The sequence below is a fragment of the Canis aureus genome, chromosome 19 (assembly GCF_053574225.1).
Source record: "Canis aureus isolate CA01 chromosome 19, VMU_Caureus_v.1.0, whole genome shotgun sequence".
In the NCBI taxonomy this organism is placed as follows: Eukaryota; Metazoa; Chordata; class Mammalia; order Carnivora; family Canidae; genus Canis; species Canis aureus.
In genome coordinates this window covers 3409557-3421957 of record NC_135629.1, presented here as the reverse complement: position 1 = coordinate 3421957, position 12401 = coordinate 3409557, and the positions used below count along the sequence as shown (strand labels likewise).

The 12401-nt window shown below is 53.2% G+C and overlaps 1 protein-coding gene across 9 annotated transcripts in view; it reads right to left on the bottom strand.

Annotated features, from left to right (window-relative positions):
- Positions 1-12401, bottom strand: part of EEFSEC (eukaryotic elongation factor, selenocysteine-tRNA specific) — a 265603-nt gene that overhangs the window by 15643 nt on the left and 237559 nt on the right. The window lies entirely within an intron of this gene.

Genomic DNA, 12401 nt, shown 5'->3' with positions numbered 1-12401 from the left:
CAGGTAGTTCATCTATTCTCTTATCTGTAAAATGGACACAATCCTTACTGCACATGGCCAGTACGTGGATTAATGCAAGAGAAGGTCATAGCATGTAGGAAGAGCCCCAGGAATGCCTGGCTCTCTCCTCTCTGGTGGCCCTGATAACAAAGGCGATGTTCTGAGAAGTGCCTGGCCAGAGCCCTCATGGGACTCTGGATTCAGGGTGCTGACGGAGACCGTCCAAGCAGTGGGATGCTACATGTGAAGCACTGACCCCGTGCCCACCGGCACAGGGTAAGCCCTCCCCCAACACTGGCAGCTACTACCTCAGGCACTCTGTGTGGTGTCCCTGGCTGTTCTGACAGCTCACAGCCACCCCAGGTCGGAAAAACTGGGCTCTAGATTCTGAGGAGGGACTCTGCCCAGACAAGCACCAGGTCTGAGGCTCCACTCAGACCGTGTCAGGCAGTCAGTGGGAGATAGAGCTCTTGGAGCTAATACTCTCTTCTGCTGAGGTCAAGCACAGCACGCTCCCTGTTAGGGTAGGTCCATGAAATTACTGTATCAAATGAAAACCAAAAGCCCTCCCAATCTTCCTGTAACTGGACCATGTTTATAAGCTGGGGCCTCCTGTAACCAGGCAGCCAGTCTCTTCCAGGCGTGTGGGGTGGACCCTTTCCAGAGGGATAGCTTTGCTACTGCCCACTGTGTGGCTCAGGATGACCGTGTGAGCTCTCTGGGCTGGCTCATCAGCTAGTAATAGGGGCTGAACAGAAGATGTGTGTCCCAGATGGCTGGGAGGGTGCCAGGTAGGAGCAGATGGTGGAGCTGCATGGAGCTTGGTGCCCTCCATGTCCCTGTTGGACAAGTATCAATCATTAGGTGGTGCTAAGCCCCCTTGCCACCCAAGTCCCTCTGCCTCTTCTGCAGCTCCGGTGATAAATGACCCCAGCATACAGCTCCTCCCCCATGGTCCATCTCTCCTCTCCCTCTTTCCATGACTCTGACTCGGTCAATGGACATGGCAAATGGTCTCGGCCTCAGCTCCTGCTGGCACCCCACTGGAAGGCCTTCCCCAGTACCCTGCCCAGCTGATTTGTCCTTTAAGTGGCAGCTCAAGCTGGTTGTCTTCTCTAGTGCCACCTACCCTGGGATGGGTCCTGTGGTGCATGATATGCTCCCAGGATCCTGAGGGCTTTGACCCACAGTACAGAAAAGGGGGGAGTATCAGGGAGGTCCTGAAGATCATCAGCCTGAGGGATCCTCTCCCTTATATTGGAAAGGTAGACTGGATACCCCCTCACACCTTCCACTCTGTCTTCTAGACTGGGTTTCAAAGAGCACCTGCCAAAAGGGTATGAGCTAGAGAGGGCGGGGCTGGCCTCCCTCTGCCAGATATTTTAGGCACACCACATGAAAACACATGGTCAGTGAGGAGACGCCGGGGTTGTGACACACTGTACCAGGGAGGACCAGGCCAGGCTGGTCCCTTACTGGAAAGAAGTGAGCCCATGGTGGGTGTTTCTTCCAGTCCCACCCATCTCTGGATGAATTCTAGGCTTTGGGGCCTAGCCTGCCAGCCCCCAGTGTCCCAGGGAAGCCTACCCCTAGCTTTAGCTATACTGCTGGTGCTCACCTAATGTGCCTGCATCCTCCTGTTGGCTTCTCCAGCTAAGCCGTGAGGGCTGCTCCTCTGGATGCCTTCTGGAAAGGCCCACGGTCCTTCTCAGTCTGTGTTTGCCTGCTTGCCTTTGCTGAGCTTTCTCCCTGGGCCATGAGTTCCTTGGGAGGTAGGGCTGTAAGGCACTCACCACCCAGCCCCAGGCCCGAGCAGGCTATGGCATATGCATTTACTCAATCTTTAGCCGAGCATGTTGATTTGGTCTCTATCCTCATGGGGCTTATGCCCAGTAACCACTGGGTGAACAGACCCTAACATCAGAAGTTAACAAGTGCTGTAGCTCTGCTATGTCTATGTTCTCATTTAAACGTGCTCTTTCATTTGTCTGTTTAGCCACAGCAGCCCTATGTGGAAGTCTTATCATTTCTCCCCAGCTTAGAAATGAGGAAACTGAGGCCCGGAGAGGTGAAGTCATCTGCCCAAGAACACACAGCTAATTAAGTGGTGGAGCTGGAATCCTGACTGGCTGGGGCTTGAGAAAGTGTGTTCTCACCACCTGACAACAGTGTGCCTCTCATGTACCAGGAAAGGAAGAGTGGGTGCTGTGAGCATGAGGACTGTGAAGTACTGACACAGGGAGACCGGAGAGGGGGCCTCTGGGTGTCGTTTAAAGCCAATCTGAAGTAGGTACATAAGGAAGCCATGGGAAGGAAAGGGGATAGCGCTGTGGGCAGAGGGAATGGCATGTGCAAAGGCCTGGAGAAGGGAAGAGGCTGGGGCTTGGGGGGAAGTGACTTAAAGCTGGTGTGGTGGTGGCGCAGGGAGAGTGAGGAGCTTGGTAGGGCCAGCCGCCTCTCAGGCCTGGAGGCTGTGAGCCATGAGAAGCCACCGGGGTGGAGGTGGGCATGGGCCTCAGTGGATTCTGAATGAATGAATGACAGGATGAATAAACGCACCGTAGCAAGTCAGGGGAGAGAGCTGTGGAAAGAACAACATCCTGTCCCAGATCCCTTCTCGGGAACAATGACCCCTCTGGCTGTTGCCATCGAAGGCCACTGTGCACTTACTCCCCCACCTTCAGGGAGTACAACGACCACCCCACACATGGGTGGGTGGACTGTGGCTAAGGCCTTGAGGGTGACTGCTTGCATTGGCAGCAGGAGCTGGGAAAGTGGTAGGCTTCCAGGGCTGGCAGGAAGCCACCCAAGATGCTGACCCTATGCCCAGTGGGTCAGACTGATGGATACAGTGCAAAGGCAGGGGGCGTGGGGTCCCATGGAAGCTTTGAGGGGGCTCCAGAGGGCCCAAGAGTGGAGGGAGGAACATAGAGGAATTCTGTCTAAGTCAAAGGACCAGGGCTTTGCTCAGTGCCCCCAAGTGATCCCCTGTGTTAACAATTTCTAGTGCTGAGCAGAACAGGGAGGGGAGAATGTGGGAGTATCCACTCAAATTACTTTTGTGCAGTTTTAGGGGAGCCCAGTTCCTGGAGACACAGTTGGGTGGGCCTTTGTCCTCATAGGCTGAGTTGATTCAGAGTCTCCTGTCTCCTAGATCTACCTCATTTTCCACTTAGCTCCCAGATACCTGACCCAGGTCTCTGCCCCTGATCTTCCTCAGGTCTAGATACTTAGGCTCAGTGCCTCTTCCAACCCCACAGCTGGAAAAGGCCAGCTGAGACCACTTCTTCCAGGGAGTCCTCTGTGCTGTGTGGACAGGCCCTGCAAGCAGAAGGACTTCCAGAGCCCCTGGACAGGGAGCTGGTGCTGGGCTTCCCTATTACCAGCTGGGTGGCCTCAGGCCAGCTTCATGACTCTCAGAGCCTTCACGGCCAAGTCTGTGGCATGAGGACCATGGTCCTCATCATGTGGGCAGTGGAAAGGGTAAATGGGATGGTAGCACTGAGCAGGGAATTTCCTCTGAGCAGGGAGGGTTTCAACGGTGCAGGCAGGGTCCTGTCTGGCCTGCTCCATGGCCTGGACCAAGCCGAAGTGATTCAGAACTGTCCTTTCCCTCTCTGGAGATGAAACGAGCAGAAACCAGTGACTGTCTCACATTTGGTTTCCTCAGCTGGTAGAGACATGGTCACATGTCTTCATTTCAGTCACTTTGAAGAGGATTTTTACTTTCTTTTCTTAAAGACTAGCTACAACAGTGAGAACTGCCAGGATATGTGGGCATTTTTATCCAAGGAAAACTCAAGCATGTGTGGGGAAGAAGGGGCAGAGCTGCTGTCTCTTTCCTAAGCAAACCACCCACAGTTCCTTGCCCTGTGGCAAGGTCCAGCGTTGGGGAAGGAGAAGGGTGCCCATTAGAGTGGCTAGGTCACCCATGGCCCCCTGGGCCAGGCACCCGTGCCCTGGTGGAGAACACAGAGTATGAAGCTCTGGGTTGGGCCTGCTCCCCGCTGCTGTCAGGGAGGCCTGGCCTCTGGCCACAGCTCCCACAGAGTCTGCTTCCCTCTGAAATCATGGTATCACCTGCCATTACACAGCCCCTCCCACCAGTCTCAGCTGTCACCAGGTCCCTCAGCTGCTTATGTGGCTGGAGGAAGAGAAGTGAGCCAGGGGCTGCAGGGGACTGGTGGGCAGTGCCTGACGGCTCATTCATTCATAGCAACATGTGCAAAGGGATAGAGCACCCTGTTTTCTGGCTCATCTGGCACTCTATCTCTCCCTGATCTAAATTTCAGCTGCCTTGTAAAGGCCATCTGAGTCCCTCGTCACCATTAAAATTCCTGGATGACCTACCCAGGGTTTCCCAAATCTCGTTTCCATGTTGCTAATTTTGCCACCACCTTTTTAACTTACTGAATATTTCTTTAAATCAACTCATTTATTCAATTATAAAATGTTATAAGCTACCATAAATGGAAATGCAGCATCCCTGTCACCACAGAATGCATAATATTAAAGCAGACACATGCCTGGCAACATTGTTTGTAGGCTTGTTTGAATATTGTCATGAATCCTCTTGCACACTCCAGGGAGGTCCGCGCAGCATGCTAGGGGTACTGCTGCTCGAGCTGTTTCCTGGGTGCTCCTTCCACAGACCAACATGCCTGTCAGAGCCTCCTTGCCTCCTGTCCATCTGTCCAGCTGCAGCTGGGGAGTTGGGAGCACTGCGCTCAAGGCCAGTCTCAGGGCTTGGCTGTGGATTCTCATGATTGCCAAGGTTGGTCAGCGACTTGGGTAGAAAGGGACTCAAAGCTACCAAGTCAGTGCATGTGAGACGGGCAGTGTGGGCATGGGACCCAGCCAAACTGTGGGGACCTGGCACCTGGCACGGCTCACTGAGCTGTGTGAGGATGTCCTACACACTCTATAGCTGAGGCTATAGGTGGCTTTTTGTGGGTCAAATGTGGCCCCTAGAGGGGCTTTAAAAATTGTGGACTGGTTACCAACATTTAAAAATGCAGGCTCACATTCCAAAGGCAACAGGTGGCCTGAGGCAAGCATGCACTGCCGCTTCAGACAGGGCATGGGGCCCCCACCCTGCAATCAGTGCCTCCCACGACAGACTCAGCCAACCTCAACGAGGCTGCCTGCCTGGCCTGGGAGCATTCTCATTTCCTGGGTCTTGTTGCAGGTCTGAGCTACAGTAGCCCCGTGGATGGTGAACCCTAGGGCTGTCTGGAGCGCTGGAGGAACCCAGACTGCCCATCATGGCTTCGGGTGGCCCAGGGAGATGCCAAAGAGGCTGTCTTTGCCAGCTAGTGCCCCTTCTCAGATCCCTGAGCGCTGTGGGGTTTGCAGAAGCCACACACTCAAACAAGACCCCATATGGGCTGCCAGAGAAGGTGAGGGTGTTGGGAGCCTGGGACCCTGCCTTGCCATTGATGCTACTGTGTGCCCTGCATGACTCTGATCCTCTGCTGTTTCCTCTGGGACTTGGGATAACACCACCTTCCCCACGAGACTGTGGGGAGGGCTAAGAAAATCCCTGGTGCACTCAGTCCAGTAGATGCTGGGGATGTGGTAGCAAAATGAAGAAGTGGAAGCTCTGTTCTCTGGGCATTGTCTCTCAATGAGTTCTTAACTTTGGTCATGTCCCCTCTCTGGCATCAGTTGCAGGCACAGAGGCCTCCAGCTGCTTCAGGTTCTACGCCCTCTATTCTCTCCCCAGCAAGCAACTGTGCATGCCTGCTGAGAGTGAGACATAGGGGGGACAACACCATGCCCACTGAATTGCCAGAGTTGCTGTGAGGCCCATGTGAGTAAGTAAGGTCACTTAGGCCCAGCTGGGTCCTGAGCATCTCCCTCAGCCTCATGGCTACTTGGTCACCGAGTCTGGTCTGGCCTGTTGCTTATCTCTCTGCCTCCTCCATTCTGGGTCACCCCATCATCCTGGACCTTGTGATCCTGCCCCTTACAAAGTGGGTCATGGGATCTTCTGGAGGCTTCATCAGGCTCCTGCCAAAGACTCTTCAAGGACCCACCATCCATCAAGGAGGATCCCTGACCTCTTCAGGTATCAAGGCATCCCATGCCCTGTCCAGTGCCCCCCAACAGCCCAGGTGCTTTGGGCACAGAATGTCCTCTCTCCCAAGCAATAGCCATAGCTTTTTCTGCCTGAAACTTCCTTCCCTAGATCACCACTCCCACCTTCAAGGCTGAACTCAGTGCCACCTCCTCCGAGAGTGGTTCCCTTTGAGCCAGCCTGGCTATTGCTTCTCTCTGTGCCTGCAGACAGAGGCACCTGGGCCCTCCTTCCCGGGGCTCACACTGTCATCAGAGACCAAGAAGAAAAATGCCAGCCTGAGAGCAGAAACCAGCCTCCACAAGATTTCTGAAATATTTGAATGACTCCCTCACCATCAAACTCAGGACATTTGACATGCAATTCTGAATTTCTAGTTTGTCTTGAAAAGCCAGAGGACCTGTCCTCACACTGCCATCCTGCTGCAGTGGGGTGAGGCAGGTCCACCAGCTACTCTGTATTTACTGCCAAACCCTGCTTCTTTTACTTGAATTGAGATTGGCTCCCTTCATTCTGTGACCTGCCTGTCCCCGGTAGACACTCGTATTGACAATCCAGCAGGATAAGCCTCTGAGCCTGAGCCCCCTACCCCTGACTTCGCAGCACCAACTGCTGGCTGATATCTGTTAGACAGGGCTCAGTATAGGCTGTGGTGATGTAAAGGGCATGGGCTCGCTGTCTCAGTCTTGCTCTCCCGCAGGAGATGGCCAGAGCTTAGGCTGTACACTCAGACTGCCAGGACCCAAACCTTAGTTTGGGCTTAGATCAACTGTGGGGCTTCATGGAAGACACTGGACTCTATGGCTCAGTGTCCTCATCTGAAAAGTGGGAGCAGTACTAGAACTTACCTTACAGGGTTGCTGTAAGGCCTAGGTGAGTTAACAGAATGTAAAGCACTTAGAACAGTGTCCAGCACAAAGCAAGTTCTAAACGATATTAGTCATTTTTATCCTTACACCACAAACACTACCACCCTCGTGTGTACCGTGTACCCATCAGTCAGCACAATAGCACAGACGTCTTTCGAGTACTTACTGTGTACCAGGCCCTGCTCTAGGTGTGGGGGACGTAGCAGTCTACAGGTAATGTTTGCAGAGGGGACCGACTTAGATGACCAACACACAGATGAGGGAGGATGTTGTGGACTGTGCTGTGAAGGCAGTACAATAAAGTAGCAAGGGACAACACTGGGCCCAAGGTAGGGGTGCTATTCTGGATGGGTGCTCTGCTAGGCTGGTCTGAAGCCTGGAGGACCAGGAGCTGGCTGCAAATATTTGAGGGGGAAGCCAGTGGGGGCTTCGCTCAAGACCTCATGGGGCAAGGAGGATGCTGGTGTGGCTGGAGGAGGGGGCTGTGAGGAGGTGGGGTCTGGGGGCTATGCACAGCTCACCCTCACCAGCCACAGCAGCTGCCCCTCTTAGGGAGAAAGCAGGCGGTACCCGTCTGCACCCTTTGCCGGCTGCCTTTTGTAGATGGCCGTGAGCTGGGCTGAGTGCCCCTTCAGCACAAGGCTGGGGAGGGCTGGGGAGGTGGTACTTATTTTTTCTTCTTCTCTTTGCTTTTTTTCCCCCCAGGTTCATCCTAGTATGGCTGTGAGGACACAGAGGGAGAAAGGGCAAGAGTTGAGAGTGGCAGGAATTTATGAGCTCAGAGTGCAGGCTGCCTTTGGCAGGGGGGGGGGGGGAAGGGGGCTCCTTTTGCCAAAACAATATTTAATTTTTTTAAAAGGCTGCTACAAAGCCATGATTAAGCTCAAGGCCCTAAAACAAGCTCATAAAATCGAAAAATATTTATCTGGAAGGGTGGCAAGTCCAATAAAAGTTTTATGAATGTTTTATAACTGCCCTGTCAGGAAGCTGGCCTCTCACTCACCTCCCTTCTGTGAAAAAAACAACACACACACATACTCATGGGCACAGACTCGCACTGGCACAGACTCACGCTTACACCTGTGGACACGCAGACTGAGATACATCTGCACACACATAGAGCCCCTACAATCTCCTGCTGGTCTGCACTGTCTCAGGTGGGAATGGGGCATGGGGGAGGAGGGTAGGCACGTCTCTTTCAGAGCCTGTACCAGTTTGCAGGGACCTGCATCCTGGGGCCTGGTCAAGGCTGCCAGCATCTTGGCTCTGGGCATGCTGCCTCCTCCTCAGCCCTACGTTCTGGCTCTCAGCTACGTGTCTACCCTCAGCAGGCACAAGGCCTCAGGTCCAGCCTCCAGTTAGCACCCTATTTTCCCAGGAGAGGCACCTCAAAATCCAGGAGTTGGAAGGGAGCTTTCTGCTTTGAGGCCTTAGATTTCTTTACCATGGCAACCCAGAGGGCTTACTGGGAGGCCAAAAACTGCCAGGGACTTTATCCTTTGTCACAATTTGGGGAATGAGTGTGAGGACGCCTAGGAAGTGGCCTGTCTCTAATGGCTTCTCCTGTCCTGATGCTGTGGATCAAGTCCACACCAGGCCCTGGCATGAGTTAGCTATGCCAAGCACTCTCACTGCATTTCCTGAGGCAGCTCACTCTGGCCCCTGGGCCCAGCCAACTGGATCTTCTCACCCTGATGTTCACCGTCTTACCTATCTCAGGGCCTTTGCACAGACCTCCTCACTATAATGCTGCTTCATCTAAATTCCCCTTGGTTTCATCTAAGGCCTATGAGACTGCCTTTTTCCTATCATGCCTGCCCTCTTCTTCCATGGTGCCCATTTGTCTGGAAGCACGAGCCACCTCGGGGCCGTCTGACCACCCCTTTGAGCTCTGGGAAGGCAGGGACAGAGCAACTTCTCTTGCCATTTAGTTCCTAGCCTAAGCCAAGGGTGTAGCATGGAAGAGGTGAACAACAATGACTGAGCAAGCCTCGGACTCTAGAGCCTGGAGGTACAATGCAGGCGGCTTTCCCAAGGTCCCCACTGGTCCTGGCCCAACTACTAGAGGCCAAGCCTGGCAATGCTTAGGCCTTGCCCAAAACCTACCCTTGCCTCAGAGAGATCGCCCCCTTTCTGGGGCAAGGCCCAGCTCCTGGGGTCAGTCTGCAGCAACCAGCAATTCCCTTTCTAACAACATTGAAGATGAGCACTTAGGTCGAGGGGTGCCAGCTACATACCTGGCACTGACAGTTGCTTTTAGATTCCAGCTCACCTCATTTGCACATTCTTCTTCTTCTTTAGGTAATGTGATAGGCTCCAGATCTATGAAGCAGCCACCAGGAAGGCTTAGGAAAACATAGGGATCTGACTTCAAGTTACAGATGGGAAATGGCTTTTGGCAGAAATCAGAGGAGGAAACCAGGGGCCCAATTCCCAATTGAACACTCAGGGTTCCCTTCACCTCCAAGAGCCAATGAGAACCTCCAGGTCTGCTCTCTTGGGGGAGGCTAGAAGGATTCCCACAAAGGCCCGATATTTAGGACCAATCTTGGGCTTCCGAGAAACCTGGCTGAACAGAAGCATCTGGGGAGAAAGTTGCTCCAAAATCCCAGTGACTGCTTCCTTCACTGGCAAGAAATGGGGAGCAGAGTAAGGCACGGGCCAGTGGGGTGAGCTCAGAGGAGAGGCTGGCAGGCCCTTGTGTTACCACAGCTGCACACATTCTAGGACCAGACAATCAAGCTTCCTTGTGCCTACCTATAGAAATGCTGACACTGCTCAGTAGAGGGCAAGAGTGGAAACAGTCCACCTGTCCCAGACAGGAGACAGGTATACCCACCATGCTGCTATTCAGACTATGAGGTAACATATAGCAGTCAAACAAGTCACCCAGAGCCATGGACTGGAACAGCTACTGTTCCATCAATACTTGGTTCAGTGCGAGACCATGCATGTGAAAACCGAAAACACAAGAAACCATGACGCTATTTGGACGCAGTTGTGTGTGGCCAGAATACAGACGCCCATGAGCACAAGATCCCCAGCTTATGGGGGTGGGGGGCCTTCTCTTTACTGGTGATATTCTATTTCTTAAAAAAAGAGGGGGGGTACTGAGAAATTTGAAACGTGACAGATGTCCATATCTGTATGACATTGCTATATTCTGTTCTGTATGGCTAACGTTTTTCAGGGTTACAAACAATTTTTTTTTTTTTTTTTAAGAAAAACAAATACTCATTAAAAGGAGAAAAGGTGCAGAGACGTGAGTTGTGAGGTCATAAGCTGTGCTCTGGGCAGTCCCTGCCTAGGCCCTTGCTCCTCTGCTCTCAGCTTCTTCATCTGCCCACTAGGGAGCACGAAGCCAGGCTCAGACAGCTGTCCCAGGGCTGGCTGGGTATATGTGTGTGTCATAAAGAGACTGTGACCAAGTCAAGCCGGGTCTTCAGTGTCTGCTACCACCCAAGTTATTACCTCCTTGCTCCCTACACACTTGGCCTGAGAAGCACCAGTTGTCATAGGACCTTTCCTCATCCTGGGGATATAAGGTGGTGTCAAAGCTATGCAGCAGTGGGTGCCATGGGAATAGCTGATGAGGTTGGGGCAGGGCTCCTGGAGTAAGCTCTAAGACCCCAAAGAAAATACTTGCCCAGTCCCATTTCCCTTGCTTTGTGAACTTTCTTCTAAATGGGTCCCTGGCCACAGGCCTCTATGTGCTGCTGGGGCACACACCCTAGAGGACCTCTTCCTGGGGGCCCTATGCTCACAATGGTCACAGTGAGAAGTCCTTGGGAGCACCCTGTGTGGATGACATGGGACCATGCCCAGGGCGAGGCTGGCCGGCAGATGGTTTCTGTCCACTGCGCTGTGTTTATGTTAATTGCAGATATTTTTAACGTATTGTGTTACTCCATCCATCTTTGTGAACGGTCTGTCTTGTAAAATTCTTTTAATGATGTTATTTTTCCTTGCCTATCTTCATCATCTACAATTATTTATAATATCATTGTCTTTGTTTCAAACACTGGGTATAAACATTGTTGTAACAGTTCTTCGATGGGGTTCATATAATTTTTACAATTGCTTTGAAATACTTCAATGGCCAAAGGGGGAGGAGGTTGGTCATTGGTTTGGGGGAAAAAAAAGACACCCCAAAGTGCTCTCTGCTCTTGGTGAAAGGTCCTCCTCCATCAGGATGGCTTCCAGGAGAGGCTGGCTCTTGTCAGGGGCGGTCCCTCTAGAAAGTGGGGCGGGGTGGGAGGTGGCAGGTTGGCAACACTAGCTTGCAGCAGGGTTAGGTTTCAGAGCCGCCTTCCCTACAGACATGGGGCAAGATCCATAAAGGCCACCATCAGGGTAAGACGCCAGTGAGGAAGATGGATGGCTTGTTTTCATTTTTATAGGGAGTTTCTGAAGCCTCCGCTCTCATCCCTCAACTCTCCTCCACTCTCTTTTCTCCCAGCCAAGTGCTTTCTAGAGTCTCCCTGGCTGGCTGGCCTGCTGTGTAGAGCACAACCCAGCGCAGTACCTGAGCCTGGGACAGAGCCCACCCTCCCCTTGGGGTCACTGGGGCTGTCCAGAGCTGCCCCTAACAAAGTTGGTTTTGGAGCCCCGTGGGGCTGATGTGGGGATAGCTGGGGATAGACTGCTATCATCGGGGCCAGCAGCTAGCCTGGAGCTCAGGGGCTGCCTAAAACCTCTTGCCTCGTGTCTGCTCTGCCATGCTTGTTGTGAACTCTCAGGGGCTCCCACCAGCAGTCTGCCAACCTCCCGGAACCCCAGCACCATCATCATCCTCGAACATACCTCTGACCCTGGCCTTCTTTGCCCAAGACCCGTGGTAGCTCTCTAGTGCCTGGCAGTGAGCCCCGAACAGCCCACCCCCAAGCCTCACACCAAGCCCCTTTGCCTCCCCCTCTGTGCCTCCCAACAGGCTGAGTGTGCTAGCCTGCCTTCCTTCCTTAGGCAGTACAGGGCTCTGGGGATTTACTGGTGCGCAGATTGAACACAGACCCTGCCCTCAGGGGCTTCACAGGTGGTCCTTGAATCCAGCAAAGGGCAATTCATCCTTTAAGGGCTTGGAGAAGACCCCTGCCCCAAGTCCTTGGCTCCCTCCTGCATGATCTCAGACAGATCACCTCCACGGCCCTGGCCAGTGGGGTGATGAAGCTGCCTACCCGTGATGTAGCTGGCCTGCCTGGGGACAGAGCCTAGGCTTGGGTTCAGGACTTAGAACCTGGCACCGAGGGATTTGCATTGGGTGAAAGAGACCTTTGGACCAGAGATGTGGGTGCCATGGTGGACGAAGGGCCATCTGGGCAGATGCCTGCACAGGGCCTTGGAGAGACAGAGTTTACATTTAAACTTTGGGGATCTGAAGGTCAGAATCTAAGAGGTACTCAGACCCCAGGGTAGGAGGCCAAAGTGGAGAATTCTGGGAGGTCTTTATAAGCATG